The sequence below is a fragment of the Rhinolophus sinicus genome, chromosome 14 (assembly GCF_057876585.1).
Source record: "Rhinolophus sinicus isolate RSI-liver-muscle chromosome 14, RSI-T2T, whole genome shotgun sequence".
Classification (NCBI taxonomy): Eukaryota; Metazoa; Chordata; class Mammalia; order Chiroptera; family Rhinolophidae; genus Rhinolophus; species Rhinolophus sinicus.
The window spans coordinates 93,584,616-93,609,212 of record NC_142514.1 but is presented as its reverse complement, the minus strand read 5'-3'; the positions used below and the strand labels follow the sequence as shown (position 1 = coordinate 93,609,212).

The window sequence follows — 24,597 nt, the reverse complement described above, 5'->3', positions numbered from 1 at the left end:
ATCTGTGTTTTAACAAAACTTCCAGGTCATTCTGATACATGCTAGAAGTTTGAGAACCTCTGGGCTAGGCTGACAGAGGCAAGGATCCAGAAACCTGGGAAACAGTGTCAATGTCAGGAGGGTATATGACCCCAGCAACATCTCTTCTAGGTGCCGAAAGGGCTGATGAAACCAAAGAACTGCACAAATTCAATCAACGATGAACATCTAGGAGCTATGTCTAAATGATACAGCTAAATACAGACAGTGTTATGGTCAATGGTTAACTTCTGAAGGTATTAATTAGGTTTTTGAAATTATTCGAAAAGCAGTGTTCAAAAAAACCCCACTACAAATAATAAACTTGCTTATTTTGATATTACAAATTCCATACAACAGAAGCAACACAGTAGATATGTAAATAAAACTTACCAGTATTACTAAATTATGTTTAGTAATGTAAATACAGTATTTCTTTTCTCTTGGGAGAGACTAAAGCATATACCCAAAGAGGAAAGCAAGGACACACACACACACAACTTACCTAGAAGTACACCTATGTTCTCCCTGGACTTGGAAATCAATCTGCCTACGGAACCTAGAATCTACCTGTGTGCATTTTAGTAACGTATCCTTTACCAAAGCCCACAAGAAATCCACTTTTAATTAACCTTTTAACACCTCATATGAATTACTTAAAAATAACTTTCGGATCTAACAGACTCCAATTGAGCAGGGTGGCTTAAGTTCAATGGTTTTGTAAGGGAAGCGTTAGTACTTTCTGCTCCCCTGCCGTGGAAATGTGAACATTTGATGCCCAACCTACTTTAATTAGACACGCGTTCTCCCTCACAGCTGCGCACCGGTGCCCTTCCTACCTGCTGCTCCCAGACAAGACACGTGATTCGGCCTGGGTTCTAAGACCCCTCCTAACCATTGCTGCCCATTCTCCTTCAGCTGCAGAGGGCTCCACACTAGCCCCTTGTTTATACCAGTGCTGCAATTAAACTGAAGCCAAGAAGAGAAACCCCAAGGAGAGTGACAAAAGTGCAAGGCTGAACAGCTCTCCTACATAAACCTCCCTGTCCTAACCTCAACTTAAGAAAATGGAACCAGGCCAGGTTGGGGAGAAGGAAGGAGCACCGGGAAGAGAATTACAAAGGTTTCTCTTCTCCTTTCTCTGGTTGTCCCCCGTCCCAACCTTCTCCATCCTCTTTTTCATTTTCAGTTGCCATTTTGGGCTTTCTTCACAAATTAAATCCTGTTTTCCAAATTGGCCAGTGAAAAGTTTTTGCCATGTTGAAATCATTTCCAGAGCTAAATTGGGAAACCTGAGGCAGCCAGGCAGTCTTACAGCTGGCTGGAATGTGGCTCCAATAAAAGGCAGTGTGAATAAGGTGCATTGAGGCTAAATTGGATTCCTGTGAAGGGCCATTTATTCGGAGGGGGGTGGAGATGGAAGAAGAGGAATTAATGAATATAAGAAATTCAATTAGCTCAAGCAACCCTTTAAAAAAATATACTGAACAATATTTGACCTGCCGTGAACCTTTTATAAACCTGAGACCTTTGGGTTCAGAACCCCAGAAGCTCATTGATACTCGTCTCCAAAGGGAGCCTTCTGGAAGGCAGACAGGCACCCCCGAGTTAGGTAAGACAGAGCTCAGAGGTGGCGGGGGACAATCTGGTTTCTCTCGACTGCAGTCAGAAGGAAGGAGGCACAGCTGTGAAAGTCAGTGTGTGGCTGAGAGACAAGAGGTCACCACCGATGAGAAATATTTAATTAATTAATCACAGAATACCTGACACAAAAATAAACATCTTGTCATTTTAGCTATCACATTTTTCTTTAATGAAATTAAATTATAACCTATGATGTTCTTGAAAAATTATTGATCAATTTATGAGCCTAATGCTTTAACCAATTATAATAATATTTTACTCACACTTCTAATCTGATCATACTACCACTCTGAGAAAAGCCAGGGGGATTCCACCTGGAAGAATGGCCATGTAGCTACTAACAAAAGGGTCATATATTAAATTGTCCTGTTAAAAATCATCCAGTTGTGAAAAAATTTCTTCCTTAAATAACCATCTACTTTTACTATTAAAATATTTAATATTAAAACATTAATAGAATAGGAGAGAATAATGATATCAAATATCTTAAATACTGCTGAGTGCTTTCTTTACAATTCCAAAGTGAAAACACATTTATCTCATTTTCACCTAAATCTTTCTTCTCTTATTATGTAGAAAGAAACATGTTACATCTATTGTTTTAGTTCCACGAGCTATCTAGTGTTAAACCAAAAAGAATATACCTGCCAAAAAGGACACCTCCTGGGTAACTGGGATCAAACGCAGAACCAGAGCCTACCAGCCAATGTTTGCACAGTTCCCTCATGCACACTGCATTTCAGGGACAGGCCACGGACTGGGCTTCCAAGCCTCCTGCCTTCTGAGTCAACCCTTACAAGAGAGCTCCTAGGATCAAAATTCAACCAATAGGACTGAGAACGTTCCCCTCTAATCGGAGATGCAAGCTATGGCTTCATTTACGTCTTCACTAATCAGTCAGAGCAGCTCCATTCTGACCAATCAGGACCAATTAAACTATGCTCATAGTTTAGAGTCCTCATTTGCATGAAAATGGACCAATCAGGGACCAGAGGCGGGGACTCGTCTCTGTATGAGCCAGCTTCAAATCCCTCCAGGTGAGGCAAAGGCTGCGTTCTCCTGGCTGGAGCTGAGACAGGGGAGCTGGGCTATAACCCTAGAGGTCTTCTTGCCCAGGCCCACCTCACAACCATGCTGTTCCACAGCCATAGGGTTCCACAGCTGAAGTGTATCACAGTTGAGCTGTCGAGCCTCCTTGTTCGACAGACGAGATGAGATGTTTCACAATTGAGCTGTTTTCACTGAATAAAGTCTCTCCCCTCACCACACCCCAAATTGAGGACTCCTGTTGGCACTGACTTGGTGACGATGAACTTTTGTTGAAACTAGTAAGGGAATAAACATATCCCAAGTATTAAAGGCTATTTTGCCAAAAATATTACAGTTAAACGGTATAGGAGTGAAAAAAAATCGTATTTTAAAAAGTCAAATGTTTTTGCAAAAGTGTCTGAGCTCCATGGAGTTTGGGGGTTGTCTTACAGTCCTCTCAAATATGCCTGTCCTGCGGGAGACCCTGCTCGCTCTGCCATTTGTCGTGCGGGGCGGCCTGCGAGGTCTCTGGTCCCGCTCCCCACATAAGAACGCAGGATATGGTGAGGCCAAAAAGGAACACCCACGGAGCCATAGGTAGGGGAGTCATACCACTATGGTCTCACTGGAGGCTGGGCCCACCGGACGCGCGACCTGCCATCAGCCTTTCTGCAACCGACTGACGACTCTCCTCCACTCTCTCGACTCTGTTCCTCTCCTCTCTTCCGCTCTCCTTGGCTCTCCTCTTCCGCTCTCCTCGGCTCTGCTCGGCTCCTCAGCAATCCTCAGCAGTCCTCGGCTCTCCTCCGTAGCCGCAGCAGTTATACCAGCGGCCAATCAGCTAATCGGCCACAGCCCACGGCCATCTACCACCGGAGCCAGCACCCTTCCACGTGAGGCCGAGAGCCTGTAAACTACTCTCTGGGTCTCTGTACCCACAATGCCCCAATGCTGACTGATAGTGGGGTCATAGCAATAGGCATTCAAAATATATTTGCTGACTGGGCTTATTTTATCTATTAACAATTAAAAATACTTATTAAAAATCACATCCCCTCAAAGTAAATGCCAAAAGACATTCTCATCTCGCCATAGGCTGTATAATTTATTAACAAATTTTATATTCTAGAACTAATTTCTACTCATTCCCATCTGAAAGTAGTGTACACTGGAACCTGTTCAAAGGTCAAAGAGGTCCGGGAACATTACTGCGGCATGGCTGGGCACTGGCAGTACTTTTTTGCCCCGGGCTGTGAGTTTGGGAGTGTCTGAGGGTGGCCCTGGCTTGCCTGTCATGCTTTTCCCCTCCTGCCCAGCTAAGCCTGACTTCCATTAGCCACACGCTGATCACGTGACCCAGACCATTAAGGTCTCTGGGAAAATGGACTACTTTTCCCACTGCATTGTTTTTTATTTTTTAGAACTTTGTATTACTTCTCATTCTTCCCTGCCCACGATGAGCTGTGATAAGGTTAAGAAAATGTTCCCAAGACTACCATGTGTGGTGGAGCAGCCCCGAAACAGCCTTCAAGTCTGTAGTGCATGGGCCAAATGTGGCCACTTAAGTTTACTTTAATTAAAATGAATAAAACTGAACATCGAGCTCCTTCGTTGCACCAGCCACACTTCAAGAACTCCAGAGCCACATGGGCTCCTGAGTACTGTATTGGACATTTCCAGCACCGCAGTCTTCCACTGGGCAGCAATAATTATTCTTGCCACCTTCTCCTCTGTGAAGTCTAGTGCACACACAGTACAAATGAATCATGAAATTAGTTTGCATGCCAATTACCTAGAGTCTGTCTCACAGTAGTGCCCTGGTCAACAAGCTCTCACACAGCTCTGTTCATGCTCCACCCATCTCTTGTCTGCATCTCCAGTCCTAACCACCAGATACAGAGATGCAGAGCTGACCCATGTGTAAAATGTGGAGGCAACAGGACACTAATGTAAAATAATATTGAATATCAACTATAATTGCATATATATAGCATCTTCTACCATTCATTTCTTTTTTTATTCATTCTTCTCAATTGTTACTTACAGAGCCCTAGGGCAGTACCTACAAGCACAAAGGTTCCCGGCCTCAAGGAGTTCATATAGAAAGGGTAGGATAAAGAAGAGCCCTGATCAGAGTCATTTCCTAAGAGCCACCACAAAGGCACAAGCAGAGCTGTGGGAGTAGGAGCTTGGCTGGGAAGGGCAGCTCCCTGAGGGACAGAAGCTAAGGTGGAGTTTCTGAACATTGGCACTATTGACATTTAGGGCTAGGTTATTTATTCTCCATTGTCATATGCATAGTAGAATGTGTTGCAGACCCCTGGCCTGACTCACTAGATATGATGATGAAAAATGTCTGCAGACATTGCCAATATCCCCTGGGAGTACATAATCACCTCCTTTGGAAAACTACAGAGGGAAGGCCTTTAGGACACATTCCTTCTTTTACTCAACGAAATTCACAGAGCCACTACTGCGTGCTAACTGGTGTGGCTGACAGGATGGGAGGACAAGGCCCTTACGTTAAGTGGCTTGACATTCTAGCAGAAATTAGAGTGAACAGGTGGGGTGAAGGTGGAGGCGATTTCAAATGGGGAAACAACAGGTATAAAAGCACAGAGGCATGTCAATATCTGGGAACTTTACAGAATGGTAAATGGGTTGGTGCTGTGAGGAGAGAGGAGTGGCAAGAGAAACTGAGACAGGGAGACTGAGTGAGAGCGTGCAGGTGCTGGTACGTCGCATGCAGTTGTATCAGATTTAGATTTGAGAACACTTGAACAAGGGAATGACACGATTCACACGTTTTGGATGGTGGTATAGACATTATGTCATCAAAATGTGACCTACTACCACAAGTGCCATCAAACACCTACTCTGCAGACAGCAGGTTAGGAGCCCTTTCCTAGGTAAGGATAACCAAGTTACAGGTTACACTGCTAGGGATGAACATGGAGACGGGTCTGCCTGATGCCTCTGGGAGTGGAAGAGACAAGCCCTGGTACTCCCTGTGGGAGGGGGAGGGGGAGGAGGATGATGAGCGGAAATCTTTAGGACAAAGTCCCAGTTTTGGGTAAGAGCACCTACGTATGGTCACGTGAACAAGGTGGTAGATTCAGGAGAAGGAGCAGGTGGTAGGTGGAGGAGGGCTGGACTAGTGAGGCAGGTGGCAGGGCTCCGTACACAGCGCTGGTGGAAGCCATGCTTTGTAAAAGGAGTGGGCAGGACAAGAAGGCTGGATTGGTTTTCTAGGGCTGCCATCACAAAGTTCCACAGACTGGAGGGCTGAAACATCAGACATTTATTTTCTTATGATTGTGGGGGCCAGAAGTCAAAGATTAAGATGTCAGCAGGGCTGATTTCTGGTGAGATCTCTCTCGTTGGCTTCAAGACAGCCATCTTCTCACTGTGTCCTTACATGGCCTATGTTACTCTCCTCTTCATTAATTTTGTCCCAGGAACTATGGCTTTCTGTTCCTCAAATGAGTCAAGCCCGTACCTGTTTCAGAGCTTCTGCACTTGCTGTTGTCTCTCTAGAAAGTTGTTGCACTGGCTCATTGCTTGGCTGGCTCTGTCTCATCATCCACCTCTCAGCTTAAATGGCACCTGTTTAGAGAGGACTTTTTCCCCTTCAGTGACTACCCTGTCCCAGCCACTCCGTCACAGCACTGTGCTTCCAAGCTGGGGCAGTACTTCGCCTTTGAATGCAAGTCTCCTCTCATTTAAGTGTAAGGTCAAGAAAGCGGCAAACTTCCGTGGCTTATTCACCAGGATCCCCGATTCTGGGATAGAGCTTATACATAATAAGGGCTTTTATTTCTGGAAGGGAGGGAGGAAGAGAGGAAGGGGGAACGAGAGAGTAAAGAAAGAAGCAAGAAGAATGCATGGAAGAAAGGGGTCAAATGCAAATAAGTGAGGTAAGTCCTAAGAGATCTTGACGGATGTGGCACTTCTGATTCCACCGACGACATACAACTCTGAGCTGTGGTTGGGAAGGACTGCGTAGTTAGTGATGACGGTCAGGAGCTAGAGGCTGCCCTCAAAGCAACAAGGTGGTGTAGAGGAGTAACAAGAGGTTCAGGGGCAGGGACACTGAACTTGAATAAGTTAAACAATTCCGGACTTTAGTTTCATTCCCGCTGAAATGACCCATATCTTTGTCGCTTGCCTTACCTTGGGCCATCGTCAGCTTTTCATGGGAGCCTCAATGGATTTCTTCTAGCTTCACAAACGAGCTACCATGTTTCCCTGAAAATAAGACCTAGCCAGACCATCAGCTCTAGAGGGTCTTTTGGAGAAAAAATTAATACAAGGCCCAGTATATATATTATATAAGACCCAGTATTATATTATATTATTATATTATATTATAGCCGGTATTATATTATATTATATATTATATCATATTATATATTGTATTGTATTATATATTATGTTATATTATATTATATTATATTATATTATATTATATTATATTATATTATATTATATTATATTATATTATATTATATTATATTATATTATATTATAAGACTGGGTCTTATACTAAAATAAGACCGGGTCTTATATTAATTTTTGCTCCAAAAGACACATTAGAGCTGATGGTCTAGCTAGGTCTTATTTTCGGGAAACACGGTATACCCACAGGCCTCCAAACACAAAGCTATGCCTGAAAGATCTAAATTCAGATGCCACCCAGGAACACAAAGGCTGGGTCAGGCTGCTCAGGGACAGGCCACACCTCCCGTAAAGTGCTTATGGCCGATCATCACAGTGCCTCTGCCGTCTGACTGACGAACCTTTCCCCTAGAACATACACTCTCTCCAAGAGGCCAGGCACCACGTCTGCTATGCCCTCCATGCACCTGGCACTGTGCTCAGTACAGGGCAGCTGAGGGGAGGGATACACAGTCTAGTTCATGTCTGTTCAGGTGGTGTCTGTGAACAAAAAGGTTTGACTTCACCATGACTATGTGCATTGTAAGGAAACGTCACACATCTGACAACTATGACCAGATGGAAGGGTGACATTTTGGACAGCAGAATTAGCCCCGTTACTACTTTAGCCACAATCACAGAATAGCAGTGCCAGATAAATGCAAGGCATCCAGTGGTATTAGAATTTCATATAAACAGTGAATAATTTTTTTGCATCACTGTTTTCATGCAGTATTTGGGACACACTTATACTAAAAATTATATGTTGTTATGTGAAATTAAATTTAATTGGATTCCGATAATTCTATTTGCTAAATCTGGCAACCCTACCATGAAGGGACTGCCTATCATTTCATACACATTTCAGGGCAATTCTGATCACTTACCACCAACAGATGATTCATGAAGGCTTCAAGAGGACACATGCATTCACTTATCAAACTTTACTGAGGATCAACTGTGTATAAAACCCTGATAGGCACCACAGAGGCACATAATCCTTGCTTCTAGAACAAAGCCTAGTAGGGGAGATGAAGCCTGCAGAAATGAATATTGCAAAGTAGAAAGTGGTGCTGGTGACTTGCCACTCAAATCTGGAAGAGGAAAACCCCATTCTATCCTGGGATCTGGATATTTTCCTGGACATTCTAGCTGAGAATCTGAACGAAAGGCTAGACAGTGAAGTCAGGGTAGGACATACGCAGCCTTCACTATCAGGCCAAGGAATGTGGGCTTCAGTATACAGACCAGGGAGCCAGTGCCCTGAGTAGGGGGGTTTGTATTAAGCAGTATCGAAACCATCACTGGAACTACCAAAATCCCAATTTGACAAAGCTGGCCTACCTGAATCCACCTTGTAAGTCTCATACACCCCAGAGGTCTGAGTTCACAATTCCCCATTGAAAATCTTAGATTATTGGGTCTCAAATCATAGATGTGCCATGGTTTCAACGTCTATTTGAACATGCACCAGATGAAATAAATAGGACCCCCAAATCTTACAGTGAGAGCTTCTTGGGTTGTGGAGGAAGTAAAAGGCAGGCCAGGATGCAGTCGCAGACTACATGAAGAACCCACACTCTGAAACCCTTTTCAATCTATCAGAGAACTCAAAAAACAGAAATATCTGAAAAGGGACAAAGCTCTCCTCAGGTGATCCATTAAGAAAGGGATGGGTGGGTGTGAGAGAGATTCAAGAAAATATTTTTTTAATCACTGTTGACTAGGACTACCCAAAGATCCATAATTATAATGATAAATTAAAAAAAACCACACAAACATTGTACCGAAGTCACTAAACAATTCTGTCCACAGAACAGATGATGTTACACATTGAAAAAAGATTTTAGTAATGTTCTTTTAAATATTATTGCCTTTAAAATGCTCATGAAAGTAATCTGGCTGGAAAAATGCAAGTACACTTTCTCTACCCCTCTTTCTATAAGTTGCCTATATTAAAATTTGAAATCTTTTTCATATGAACTCAAGTACCAAAAGTAAAAAGGTTTTCATAGTTTAATTTTTAAATTGAGTTCGGATTTTCTTGGCTCAAGACAAAATATTTATGCCATATCTAGCATATATTAAAAAGGGTATTATAGGACCGGCCCAGTGGCTCAGGCGGTTAGAGATCCATGCTCCTAACTCCGAAGGCTGCCGGTTCAATTCCCACACGGGCCAGTGGGCTCTCAACCACAAGGTTGCCGGTTTGACTCCCACAAGGGATGGTGGGCTGTGCCCCCTGTAACTAGAAATGGCAACTGGACCTGGAGCTGAGCTGTGCCCTCCACAACTAAGATTGAAAGGACAACAACTTGATTTGGAAAAAAGGCCTGGAAGTACACACTGTTCCCCATTAAAGTCCTGTTCCCCTTCCCCAATAGAGTCTTGGGGAAAAAAAGAGGTATTATAGGGAATTACCATAAAAAATACAAAGAGTTGACAAATAGTTTAATTTTTGAAAACACCAAGAAAGATGATTTAGTAAAGAAATCTTTCTTTTTGACTTGACTGCTTCATGTTTAAAATTCTCACAAAAACATGCTCGCTTTGGCAGCACATATACTAAAATTCTCACAAAATTACATAAATTTATATAATGTATTTTGTTTAAAATAGCATATGACTTCAATGTAGCTTGACTTCAGGCATACTTATCCATATGAAAATTTTAGGTTTTACAAGTATGATTAAAGTGCATGAAAACACACCTCAAAGGTAACTGTATTATATTCAGAATACTATGAAGAAAATGTGCTCTACAAACAAAACAAAACAAATACCAGTATTAAAAATGGAAGTCTTAGAAAAAGCTAACTGGTAAACTCTCAAACATGAATGGAAAATTGTTTGAGTCATTTACGATGTACCTGTGTTACTGACTAAATTACTTTTTATAAAAGGAGTGTATATGTGTGGACTTCTAATTTTTAATTATTGTGATTTATCAAAATCACTCATCTAAAAAAACTGTATATAAGCAGACCTAGACTGATTACTGTATAATCTGTACATATACACAAAGCATAAAATTTACCATAAATACTAACTAAAACCTCTTTTATGGTCCCAATTTTGCCTCCTTACTGCGTATCTTCTGATGAACATTAAAGAAACACACATTTTCAAGGCAGATCCAGTCAAGATGGCAGAATAGGTAAATGCTGTGCTTATATCCTGTCACAACCACATCAAAATTACAACTAAATCACAGAACAGCCATCACTGAGAATCACCTGAAGTCTAGCTGAACTGAAGCCCTACAACTACAGATATACAGAAGAAGCCACCTTGAGACTGGTAGGAGGGGCAGAGACATGGGACAGGCTGGTCCCACACCTGTGTGTGACCATTAAAAACTGGGAGGGATATCTCTGCTGTGGAGGTCCTCCGCTGAGAAGTGAGGAGGGGTCCGAGCCACACACCAGGCTCCCCACCCCAGGTTTCAGTGCTGGGGAGAGAAGTCCCATAACTTCTGGCTGTGAAAACCAGCAGAGATTATGGCTGAGTGAGACAGAGGGTAGCTGAAGTACCAGAGGGTAGGTGGAGTCATCATGAAGGGCCCATGCGTGAACCTACTTGCTGATGGACTCACTCACTCTGAGCTCCAGTGGTGGGGCAGTAGCTTGAAAGGAGTCAGGGACATATGGTTAAGAACTGAGTTGTCTGGCTGCAGAGCAAGGGCTGGAAGGGCAGATTTTGTCTAGACATAAGTGTTGGGGGAGGCTACAGTTTCTTTATTGAGCCCTTCCCTGTTCCTGGGGTGCAAGCCCAGGCAGCTGCCAGATCTGAGTCTCCATCAACCTGGCTAACACTGTTCACTTGTGCTGATTCTCTGAGACCCCACCTCACCAAATGTCGGGCCCACCCAAGCTACTTCTGGTGGCTTTTCCATATAAATGACCTGTCATGGCTCATGCTGTAGACATTCCTAAAATCTCTCAAAAGTTCACAAAACCCAAACAGGCAGCATCTGGCTTTGGTGAGTCCTGTACCTGTGACTGGGCAGCCTTAAGCCTGGCACTAGCGAAAGCCAGCCTCAGTCTGTGGCTTGGCCTCACAAGGCACCACCAAGCCCAATGTGGGTGGCGCCCATCTGCCGACTGCTTTGTGGTTCATACCAGGTGGTCTCAGGCAGGGCAGAGGTTGCAGCTGAACTTGACGTGTGGTAGAGCCCCTGCCAGGAAGCCCTGTGGTTGGCATACCAAGTGGCCAGTTTCACCGACACAGTGGGAGCATCATTGACTACCTCCAAGGACATCAAACTCCAAGGGCAGGCTGGGCAGTTACCAGAGTCCTGCTAAAGCAAATCCTGCTCTGTCGGGTCAGCCCCTACACAGTAGCTCCTCCACTATAGTCACAGCCAGTCCTCACAACCAATCAGCCTGAGGATCAATCCCACCACTGATGTTCAAACAGAAACCAAAGCTCAACTACAACAGGAGGGCACACACAACCCTCATAAGGGACACACCTGGAGCACCCGGCTTAGGTGAACAGGGAGACTGTGCCACTGAACCCCACAGCACACCTACTACATAAGGCCACTCTACTAAGACTGGGAGACATAGCAGCCCTACCTAATACATAGAAACAAACATGAGGAGGCAGCCAAAATGGGGAGACAAAGAAACATGTCCAAATAAAAGAACAGAATAAAGCTCCAGAAAAAGAACTAAACAGAATGCAGACAAACAATCTACCAGATGTAGAGTTCAAAACACTGGTTTTGAACGGACGCTCAATGATCACAGGAAAACCTTCAACAAAGAGATAGAAAATATAAAAGTGCAGATAGAAAACATAGAAAAGAACCAGTTAGAAATAAAGAATACAATAACAGAAATGAAGAATATATTAGAAGGAATCAACAGTAGGTTAGATGAAGCAGAGGATCAAATCAGCAATTTAAAAGATAAGGCAACAGAAAACACCCAATCAGCACAACAAAAAGAAAAAAGAATCCAAAAAATGAGGACAGTTTAAGGGGCCTCTGGGACAATATCAAGTGTACCAACAGTCACATCATAGTGTTACAGAAAGAGAAGAGAGAGAGCAAGGGATTAAAAACCTATTTGAAGAAATAATGACAAAAAAACTTCCCTAACCTGGAGAAGGAAATAAATATACAAGCCGAGGAAGCACAGAGTGTCCCAAACAAGACGAACCTAAAGATGCCCACACCAAGACACATCATTGTTAAAATGCCAAAGGTTAAAGACAAAGATCGAATCCCAAAAGCAGCAAGAGAAAAGCAGTTAGTTACCTACAAGGGAGCTCCCATAAGACTGTCAGCTGATTTCTCAACAGAAACTGCAGGTCAGAGGGATTGGCAGGAAATATTCAAAGTGGTGAAAAATTCAAAGTGGTTAAAAGCAATGACCTACAACCAAGATTACTCTACCCAACAAAGCTATCATTTAGAATCGAAGGACACATAAAGAGCTTCCCAGACAAGAAAATACTAAGGAATCTTCAAGGGACTTCTTTAAGATAAAAAAAAAAAGAAAAAAAGAAAAGAAAAAAAGGATCAAAACTGTGAACAATGTGGGCTGGCCCGGTAGCTCAGGCGGTTGGAGCTCCGTACTCCTAACTCCAAAGGCTGCCAGTTCGATTCCCACATGGGCCAGTGGGCTCTCAACCACAAGGTTGCCAGTTTGATTCCTCGACTCCCGCAAGGGATGGTGGGCAGCGCCCCCTGCAACTAAGATTGAACACGGTACCTTGAGCTGAGCTGCCGCTGAGCTCCCGGATGGCTCAGTTGGTTGGAACGCATCCTCTCAACCATAAGGTTGCCGGTTTGACTCCCGCAAGGGATGGTGGGCTGCACCCGCTGCAACTAGCAACGGCAACTGGACCTGGAGCTGAGCTGCGCCCTCCACAACTAAGACTGAAAGGACAACAACTTGGAGGTGAACGGCACCCTCCACAATTAAGATTGAAAGGACAACAACTTGACTTAGAAAAAAGGCGTGGAAGTACACACTGTTCCCCAATAAAGTCCTGTTCCCCTTCCCCAATAAAATCTTAAAAAACAAACAAACAAACAAAAAAAGAACTATGAACAATAAAATGGCAATAACTACATACCTATCAACCATTACTTTCAATGTAAATGGTTTAAATGCTCCAATCAAAAGACAGGATGGCTGAGCTGCGACACCAATTCAATGTCGTTGGGGAAGCCAGGTTATCCTGAGAAGCTGAGTGGGAGTGGCACAGAGCTGCACTCCCTTGAGCTGCGGCAAGCCTAAACCCTTGAGCTGCGGCAAGCCAGGTCTGCAAGCTACTATTTTAAAAATGACCACACCAAACAAGACACCTCCTGGTGCTGACCCTATGCAGAAAGGACTGGAACAGTACGGAAAAGTGGGTCACAAGCTGGTTGGTCACTCACTCTCATCTTGCAAACCAGGATGTGGGGTGGATTAGTAATGAGATGACAGTCTAGAAACTTACTGGCAGTCAGATGGCTGCCAGCCCCATTTAGTGAACATCCAATTCAGAAGAAAAACAACAGTGAAGACTATGTATTTATGCAGACTACAAATCTGATGAAAGCTATACTCCAAGCAAAATCTCAGTCAGAGTAGGAAATAATTTCCACAATCTCCAAGAAATTCGACAACTTGAATTGATGGAACCAAGTGGCTGGATTCACGTTCCCTTAACTGATTGATAATCATAAGAAACATTCATGATACAGACTGCTGTTCTAGCCAATCAACAAAATGGAAGAGACACTCACATGAGACAAGTTAGAATATATACACCAGTGGAAGAGAGCTCCATTGCTCCATTGGTAAATTTCCTAGATGTACAACTAATGATTTCATGATGTATCGTTCAATAAGGTGACTGAAAACAGAATAAAAGTCATTAAACATATAGTTTTCTCTTGTCAGTAAATGTTATAGCTGGTATCTTTATTGAAAAAGCATCAGTTATTTTATAATTTTTGTATGCATTGAAAGGTATTTTATTGTAGCTTTAATAAATAAATTTTGGATAAAAAAAAAAGATAGGGTGGCTGAATGGGTAAAAACAACAAGACCCTTACATATGCTGCCTACAACAAACTCACTTCAGATGGAAAGACAAACACAGACTGAAAGTAAAGGGATAGAAAAGATATTTCATGAAAATGGAAACGGAAAAAAACCAAACAAAAAAAATCCTGGGGTAGCAATACTTATACCAGACAAAACAGACTTTAAAACAAAGGCTAGGGTTGGCCCGGTGGCTCAGGCGGTTAGAGCTCCATGCTCCTAACTCCAAAGGCTGCCGGTTCGATTCCCACATGGGCCAGTGGGCTCTCAACCACAAGGTTGCTGGTTCAACTCCTCGAGTCCCGCAAGGGATGGTGGGCAGCGTCCCCTGCAACTAAGATTGAACACGGCACCTTGAGCTGAACTGCCGCTGAGCTCCCGGATGGCTCAGTTGGTTGGAATGCGTCCTCTCAACCACAAGGTTGCTGGTTGGACTCCTGCAAGGGATGGTGGGCTGTGCCCCCTGCAACTAGAAACGGCAACTGGACCTGGAGCTGAGCTGCGCCTGCCACAACTAAGACTGAAAGGACAACAACTTGAAGCTGAATGGCACACTCCACAACTAAGATTGAAAGGACAACAACTTGACTTGGAAAAAAGGCCTGGAAGTACACACTGCTCCCCAGTAAAGTCCTGTTCCCCTTCCCCAATAAAATCTTAAAAAACAAACAAAAAAATGAAAAAGGAAAAAAAAAGGGCAGCTCTCTTAAAAAACAACAACAAAAAAAACAAAGGCTCTAACAAGACACAAAGAAGAACCGAGTAATCCCACTTCTGGGTATTTACCTGAAGAAACCCAAAACAGTACTTTGAGGGGACATGTGCATCTATACGTTCATTGCAGCATTATTTACAATGGCCAAGATGTGGAGGCAGCCTGTGTGTCCGTCAACAGAAGAATGGATAAAGAGGGGGTGGTCCATATACACAGTGTAAAATTGCTCAGCCATGGAAGAGAATGGTTTTTTTTCCATCTGCGGTGGCTGGATGGACCTGGAGGGTGTTGTGCTGAGTGGAATATGTCAGACTAAAAAGAAAGACAGATGCAGTGTGATTTCACTTATATATGGAATCTAAAGAAAAAAATAAAACAAAACTAAAACAAATTCATAGATACAGAAAACATTTTGATGGTTGTCAGGTGGGAGAGGGATTGGGGCGGTGGGTGAAAAAGGGACGGGATTAAGAAGTACAAATTGGTTGTTACACAGTAGTCATGGGGATGTAGGGTATAGCATAAGGAATGTAGTCAATAGTATTGCAAAAACTATGCATGGTATCAGATGGGTACTAGATTTGTCAGGGTGAGAGATGGGAGGGGGCTTGAGGGACAGGCAAATCACACTGCATCTGCTTTCTTTTTAGTCTGACACTCCATTCAGCACAACAGCCTCCAGGTCCATCCAGCCGCCGCAGATGGGGAAAAAAACCCATTCTCCTCCATGGCTAAGCAATTTTCCACTGTATATGTGTACCACCCCTTTCCATCCATTCTTCTATCGACGGACACCCAGGCTGCTTCCACATCTTGGCCATTGTAAAAAACGCTGCAATTAACATTGAAGGGCAGGATGAAAAAGGTGAAGGGACTAAGAAGTATAAATTGGTAGTTATAAAAGAGTCATGGGGACGTAAAATAAAGCATAGGAAATATAGTCAGTAATACGGTAACAACTATGTGTAGTGTCAGGTGGGCACCAGACTAGTGAGGGGGAATCCCCTCTTGAATTATATAAATGTCTCTCCACTATGCTGTGCACTTGAAATTAGTATCAAGTAATAATGAATGTCAACTTTAATGGAAAAATTAAAAACGGGGGAAACGTGAAGAGGAATTAGAAGTCCAAATTTCTAGGTATCAAACAAGTCACGGGGATAGGCAATATAGCCAATAACACTGTGATAGCGTGGTACGGTGTCAGATGGTTGCTGGATTTATCATGGTGATCACTTCTTTAGGTGTACAAATAATATGAATAACTATGGTATACACCTGCAACTAATATAATATTGTATGTTAGCTTTATTTTCATAAAAATCTTCAAAGAAAAAATAATAAATTTTTGAGAAATTCATTGTGGGGTGTCTTAAGGTTGCTAGAATGAGGCTTCCTTCCCAGCTGTATCATTATTTTTTATTTATTTTATATTTATTTATTTATTTATTTTTTAAATTTTATTTTATTAAATTTATTGGGGTGACAATTATTAGTAAAATTACATAGATTTCAGGTGTACAATTCTGTATTACATCATCTATAAATCCCATTGTGTGTTCATCACCCAGAGTCAGTTCTCCTTCCATCACCATATATTCGATGTATCATTATTTTTAGAGTGAGAATTTAGCTGAATTTTGCGGCGGGACAAAATGACAAATGTTACAAAAACTAAACAAAAAGCAGGTTGTTAGTAGATGGTACAACTCCAAGAGGCAAAGGTTCAGGACCACGGAGTTTAAGCTCCAATTTGAAAGCACCAGGTGAAGAAGCAAAGAGTGTTTGTACTGCTCTAGAAGCAGGGCCCACGAGCACCCCCTGCGATGAGGCCCGTGCCGCATCTGTGTCAGTGTGGTGACAAGTGCAATGGGTTACAGAAGGCTTGGTCACAGGGACACTAGAGCCTTTTCAGAGCAGTAAGCCTCTCATCATTAAGGTGGGATGCCTTCTGCCAACTATGGTATTGCAAAACAAGTTTGGTAGGCAATTTCTGTGGCATGATGCTCTCTTTTCTCAGGCAGCTAGATGTTTTTACATCAGAATGCGGCCCTTCAAATTCCACAAAAGTCTGACACATCTTTTGAGGCACAGAGAAAGGCAAAGACGTATTCTTTCAAAATTGTAAAAATCAAAAATGTATAGCTTTATACTTTTACTGGACTGAGAGATCTCACAATTTCAAAGCATCCTTTGGGAGTCCGTTTGTAAAATGAATTTCTACTCTAAGTGTACAAGTATCCCTTTCTATCAATCAAGTTGCAATTTTTTCTCGCCCCTCCCCCAGGACACAGTTGTAAGTCTTATACAAATAGTTCTCCTAGCTTAAAAAGGAAGATTTTTTTGAAGTTTTAATTCAAATGTGAATACATAGTGCTGTCATATGACAGTCTCAAGCTTCTTTATGAGACAGCACTGGGGACCAGGGGAGCCAAAGGTAACCAACCACCTCCCAGAGCTGGACAGGGACCTGGCACTGATCCTGGTTCTCAGGACCCACGATACGGACCTATCTCACACTGAATGATTCCTGGACAAAAACCTCCTTGAAACGTGAGGGTATCTGATCTTTTGTGCAGGCTGGATTCATACCACAGTTGGCCCTGCCCACCTGGGATACCATGGGCCCTGCGGCCCCCTTTTCTGCCCAGGCCTCACGCTGTATGCAGACGCTGCCCCATAGCAGATCCTCAAGGTCTTTCCAGCTGTTTCTGTCCACAACAAAACTCACTAAAGAAAAGAAACCTTATGAATTATTTTTTAAGTTAGAATTACAAGATACTTTAGAAACTTATCTAGGTCTGTCTCTGAACTGATATCATCAACTTGTGTCCTACTGGTTGCTAAGCTACTGAAGGAGGGCATCACTTTGTACAGAACAGATCACCAGGAAGTGTTTGGTAAGTAAATGAATGAATGGATGTCTGTTGCCCGAAGGCTCCAGCAGCAGACACCGTGTGTAAGCACAGTAGATGTACCCGTGTCCTTACTCCCAAGGAAGCACCACTTAACGTGATTGTTTTCAGCAGGTGACATTTACTGATCAGGAGGGTTTATTATACCAAAGGGCAAAATCCCTTCGAGAACTCAGAAGACAAATTTTTTTTTTAAATCTCCTTGAGGAGTGATTCATTAGGAACTCCTCAGGGAGGCTGGGTGACCTGTAAGTCCACAGGTGAGGTTACCTCACTTGTGCTGGAGACAGCTTGGAGCAGCGTGTCACCCTGACCAGGGCAAACTCAGCCTTGTGTGTGTACCCTGAAGGACACGGGAGGCATTGGCCACTGCTGCTAAGTTTTATTTTTGGGTCCCCTACCCCTGGGCTGCAGGTCCCCCCAGGACCTGGAAACTGTCTTCTTCAGAGCAATCATGGAGTGGATTTCACATTGAGTCAGGGTGGTTGTCATGCAGGGTGGCCTGCGGGGCCTCTGGTTCTGCTCCCCACACAAGAACGCAGGATATGGTGAGGCCAAAAAGGAACACCCACGGAGCCATAGGTAGGGGAGTCATACCACTATAGTCTCACTGGTGGCCAGGCGAAACACACACAGTAGTAGCCACACGATCCGCAGTCCGCCATTCACTTCTCTGCCTGCCAACCAACCAACCAATCAACTCAGCCCCGCAGTTACATCAGCAGCCAACTGGCCAACCCATCACAGCTGACGGCCAACCAATCATAGTCGAGGGTCATTCACTAGCCCAGCAAGCACCTCCCCATGCAGGCCGAGAGCCTGGAAACTGCTCTCTGGGACTCTGTCCCCACAGTGGTACAACGGAAAAGTGTAGAACATAATGTCAGGACAACAGCTATTGATGGCGCCACCACACACCACGTGACCCAGTTAACCCACTCACGCTCTCAAGTCCAACTCACTTTTCTAAGAATCAGGCAAGACGACAGTATCCGTGCCCCCTGTCGGGAGTGTGTTTACTTGTTTGTTCATTGACAAAGCTTGAGTAAGCGTCCACATGTACTCAGTGCTGCACTAGGCCCAGGGACTCGGGGACAAGAGCTCACACATGGGCCACGCTCTCCTGGGCCTGGCAGTCCAGCAAGGAAGAAAGACTGAATAACCACCTGGAAGTGTTCTCTGAGATTCAAAATACAGAACAACATGCAATGGGTTCTTAGACTGGGGGATCAGAAGAACCTCCTGGGAGCATCACACTTAAGGTGCGGGTGCCATGAGAATCCAGTCTCATCACCCCTTCACTTAATAAATACTTATGGCCAGACTGTCATGGCCAAGAAGTAGCCAGTGGCCGGGGATTAAGGAATGAACAGGACAAACAGGGCCCTACCCTAATGGAGCTTACAAAAGCATGGAGAAGAGGGAATCATTGGGGATTACACAAATAATGAATTAATTACAATTGGGATTCATGCCAGAAAGAAAAGAACTGCGATCGTGTATATACAAGGGCTTGAAAAAAGAGCACCTTCTTTATAAACGCTCCTTTTTGTCAAGACTAGAAATGGCAATGAGAGAATAAAATTAGAAGGAAAGCTTCCTTTTCCTCTTCCTTCCTTCTTTCTCCATCTATCCATCCTGTTTATGGGGCTGGTAAGACATCAATTATCAACAATACTTACAGTGTCAGATTTACATGTCACCAGCATTACTTTTTTTCTGAATGCTTTCATCCAATACTGATAAACTGGAATAATTAACAATATCTGACTTTATAACTACGACAAAATGTAAGACCACTGTTTCCATGCTTCATGGCTACCTGGAGAACAGGTAAAGTGAGTAATGGTTACAAGTCTCAATGTGGCAAAGTAGAAAAAGGTGATTCAAGAGATTTTTAAAGAGTAGCCTCCATTAAAGAGAGAAGACCCTCACTAAGAAAGCCCAAAACTAAGGCTGCATGGAACCAAGAGAGACAAAATCCTTGGGCCATCCCTGAAAATAACGGGAAAAAGCATAAGTTTTAATAAGTTTACCATAAAATAAATTTCAAAGCCAAAAAACAATCTCGGAAGGCTTCAGTAGACCTTCAGTTCAGACTGTTTCGTGAACATAACTGGAAGCTTTCCTGAAGACAGCGTGGGTTGGGACCTGGCAGCAGCAAAGCGAGCAGGCACCCGTGACAGGGTGGCTGTCCTGAGTCCTCTGAGAGAGCCCACAGAGCCACCCACACATTTCTAGCTCACATGTAAGGTTGGGTCACTTTATTTTCTTCACGAATTGTTCCTTTCCTAGGAAAGAGAGCTCTGAGGGGCAGGGAGCCCCATTCGTGCCAAAGTGTGGCTTGGAAGGTCTCTTCATCAGTCAGGGCCTCCCACGGGGCAAAGTGCTGGGGGAGGGAGGGAGGGAGGGAGAGCAGGGAGTGCAGTTGTGGGGGTGACCTCCTCCTGGAGCTCTAACATGGGGTGGGAGACCACCCAAGTAGAGGCGGTTCCTGAGCAGATGCAGTAGAGAACTGCTAAAATGTAACAATTGAATACTTCTGTCATGTGGGGTCTCCAACAAACACTGCCAACAATGCATGAAGGGAAAAACTGATACTTTAGCACACAACAGAGCAGCAAGCAAGTCCATCTTTTCATAACTACCCTCTCAACTCTAAAGGTTAAGCACTTATTAAAAATATGCTCATGAAGAATTCATGATAGTGAGTATGATGTCAAATTTCATGAACAACGATGTTAAGATAACATATTGAAGTATGATATACAAATTTAAAAAGTACACATATTATAAGCATATGGCTAAATGTATTTTCTGCAACTAATCATGAAGTTTTATGGGCAACTTCTACCCATCTTTAAAATAACGTGACAATATGAGATAATAGTGAAAGAAAAAGATGCTAATAGTCGGTTTTTTTGTTTGTTTTGTTTCTGTGTTTTTTGTTTTGTTTTGTTTAGTTCTGGCTGTATAGCATTGGATAAATCATTGGCTTCTTTTGGCCTTAATTTCCACATCTGATAGGAGTAGACAATTTCAAAGTGTACCTTCTAGTCTAAAATGTTATCCGTTGACATGTAGGCTGTATAACTTCAAGAAAGTGCTTCTGGATGATATCACTGAAAGTGTTTCAGACGACTCATTTATTCCAATGTGCTACAGTGACACACTACTATACTACACGGAGTTAGGTTAAGGCTGTAACCTTTTGTTCCTTCTGAGGCCATTTCCCCACACGTTTCACTAGCAAGAAATGCGTGTGTTCAGCAACAATCACAATGAGAGGCTGGCAGACCACTGGCAGCAAAGCCATGTAGGCCCTCGGCGCCCACACCATTTCTGAGGAGCTGAGGAGGCAGCTGTGGGCTCCGTCGCCCCGCTGTCCCCAGTCAGTCCAGCAAGCAGGCAGCGCAGAGGCACCACCCTGTACCCAACGCTCCGGGCTGCAGACACCTGTGCTAATCCAGCTACCTCTCCCACCTCAAGCGGGACCGTGATTCTGACTTGAATACAGCAAACTCTTCAAGTCAGTCTTTTCTGAAAGTTAATAGTGTACAAATGTTTGGACTTGGTAATAAGATGTCCTTGCTGGCACAGACAGTGTAATTCTAACAGTGTACATGCTCACACTTATCAAAACTACATTAAGTCTTGCTAAGCCAGCTTTTTACCTCCCTGTGATTAAAAACAGAGAAGGAACAATATATAATGGAAAAGATTATTCTAGGAGCCAGCCACCTTTCTGAGACAACTGCAGTAACTCTTTTAGATAGTTGAGGATCATATATTACTATTTCCAGAAACTAAAAGTTATCCGAACATAATGCATCTCCCTCAAATACTTCATGTACTAGAAAATTCTGCTGCTCCTCCCCTCAGGGCTGGTACATTTTTGGAGAGTAGTTTTGAAGCGCTGTCAGAGAAATCTGCGGTGGCCTCCGTGTGCTGTGGCAATGATGTAGCACATCATCCTTTACTAGTCTGAAAGGACACATGTCACTCTTCTGTCTATTCAATCATCTGCATATATTGAGCTCAGACTTCGTGCTTGTTACTGAGTTAGACACTGAAAAAAACCAAAGGAAACATCCTCTTGAGGAATTCGTAATCTGTCTGGATAGACAGACACATAAACAACTAAGTAATAAATCATTGCTATGCAGGCTGCATGAACTGAGGGGCTTAGATAGGGGAGAAGGGTTATTGTGGGTGCTGAGAAGATTACAGTCCAAAGGTAAAAGAGTGTAATTTTATTTAAAGTTGAAAATACTCCAAATTGAAATATAAAAGAATGGATTCGAAAAATCTGGGGGAAAGGGAGCTCCTCTACAATTCCACATGCTATGTTATATACCTATTGCCAATTGGTTCAAAGTTCTAGAAGTGTGTAATTAAAGTCTGTATAATGGGAGGTGAGTATGCAAGAGTATTTAAAATAGACAATAGGGAAGGTTTATTTCTCTAAATTTCCTGACTCTTAAAACCCCACCCAATCTTTACTCTAGAGACACACTGACCTGTGCCTTTCAACTTTACACAGTGTTAGTAAAATTTAATTGTAGAATTAAAAGCAGTGAGAAATATAAAGGTTACTATGGACTAAGCAATAATGCATGAAACAGCAATCTTTCTGAGAAATCAATTATCTGGACTAACAAAATGTAAGTTTGCAGTAAGTAATTTTTTTCTAGACAATTGACGAAAGTAAAATATCCTCGAGGAAATCCTTACAAAACCAAATATGCTGCCAGATCCTTAACAACCCCAAATGATCTACCAGTCCTCAGTAATCGCAACAGAAATACATAATTTGATCATCTGAAATTGTTATCTCTGAGAAATTGCACAGGAATGCTAAAAAGTCTATTTAAATTACTCCTTCACCCACAAGATAGCCAGATTATAAGACAAAAAAAATACTAAGAAGCTATATGTGATCACTTATAATGTGGCTATTAACAGTTCAGCAGATTTTTTTAAATCCTTATAACTGAATATAGTTGTATATTTAAATACCTGGGTCAAATAATAGACATAAAAGCATTCAGATTACTTTAGTTGAAACCGCAATGTTTCTCTGAAATCTGTTTAATATCTAAATGTAGTTTCATTATTTAAGTTCATAAAAAACAAAATTTTCATGTCCAGAATGTAAACATTAATTTAGCATTGTGAGGAAATCTACCATTCTTGGGAAAAGCTAAAGTTTCCATTGATAAAAGCTTCATGTTAATATAAAGACATGCATTATAAAATAGCAAGCTGTCCCAATCACAAAGAACCTCATTTTTCCCCATTAAAGTATCCCAATTATTGGCAGCAATTATCTATTACAGATCGTATAGCAATCAGAAAATTCACTTTATTTTGTTTATAAAGTTTGTAAATAGTTGATTTTCAGATATTCAACTAGGAAAATGTACATATTACCATAGGAAAAGATTATTGATCTATTGTTAGTCTTTGATGGTGTCTTTTTTTTTCAACTTTAGAAATCAAATCTCTACAGTGGTAAATACTAAGTTTAAAGTCCTACAAAACACAGCAAACCACATATGGTTTTAAACAAGTTATATATTGTTTTCTATTTCAAATGCCGTATTTTGTTTGTACATATTGAAAATTAGTTCATGCTGCATATTCACTTTCATATAGATCTGTTAACACCTCAAGAGCGTTTTATCTGCACAGCTTCTTTAGTCTAAAAAAATTTACAGGCTGTGTGAACCAGGCATTCATTTCATTACCATATTTTTTTACAATGCAAGCTCCTTTACTTGGTTCATTTTCTTTTGTCTCCTCAATTAAAAGGAAACTTATTTTCCTTCCATTTAAATACTGTCTGCACATAGCCTGACATAGATAAAATTTTTTTCCTTGTTGGAAAGCTTGTTCTATTCCCTCCAAAGTAGATAAAGTCCACTCAGATGTGCTGATGGGCGCCTCCCTCCCCCTCCAAATCCTCCCAACCTTGGATGCCTTTCCCATCCTCCTCCAGCATATTCTTGGGTGGGCAGAAACCTGGGGAGACGCAGCCACTAGGCAGCTTGCTACTCTCTTGAAGCACATCTGGGCTTTATATCAGGCCTTTAATTAATCCTCAGTGAAAGCCAAGCTATGACATTTTGACTGGGCAGGCTCCAGTCCTGGACAGGTCTTGATTTATTGCGACTGAGTCTCAACCAACTTTGATTTATTTCAGCTCTGGGGAGGAGGGCAAGCTCAGAACAGAAAAGCGCTGTTGAATGTAGAACACGTGATGGCAGGACAGGACCTCCAGACTTCCGAGGGCTGGAGGACAAACGGTTCAGAACAGTCTCTGAGAAAGCCATTTAAAAAAAAAAAAATCTAAGATTTAAATAACATAAAATCGTACAAAACAAAATAAATGCAATCGGGAAGAGAAATCGGTTCCTGAACTGGCCAGCTGACTGCAGCAGGGTAGGAAGGCCAGGCCTTATCTCTGGGAAAGGACAAATCCCAGTGGGGCGTTTGGTTAAACAGAACTCTCATTTGCATGCAGGGAGCCTGGTCCAGCCACGCCCCTTTCCTAGCGGGAGGAAAATCCTCCAGGATGTCTTCTCTTCCCAGCGCACAAACATCTTCTGGCTGATGTAAATAAGGGCAGGTCTGCCATGTGACTGTTTTCAGTCAGACAGAGTAAGTCAAAAGAAGAGACTGTTACTTGATTAAACAAAGACGAAAAAGTAGCAAACTGAACTGATGAGCTTGTTTCTGTCATGGGAAGGCTATCAGCAGTACTCTTTCCTGGCTGGGCTTCCACCAT

General features: G+C 42.7%; 1 protein-coding gene and 1 pseudogene across 2 annotated transcripts in view; one reads left to right on the top strand and one right to left on the bottom strand.

The window, feature by feature from the left end:
• GMDS (GDP-mannose 4,6-dehydratase) overlaps window positions 1-24,597 on the bottom strand; it is a 649,419-nt gene that overhangs the window by 292,749 nt on the left and 332,073 nt on the right. The window lies entirely within an intron of this gene.
• LOC109458600 (anaphase-promoting complex subunit 10-like) lies at window positions 13,429-14,545 on the top strand (annotated as a pseudogene).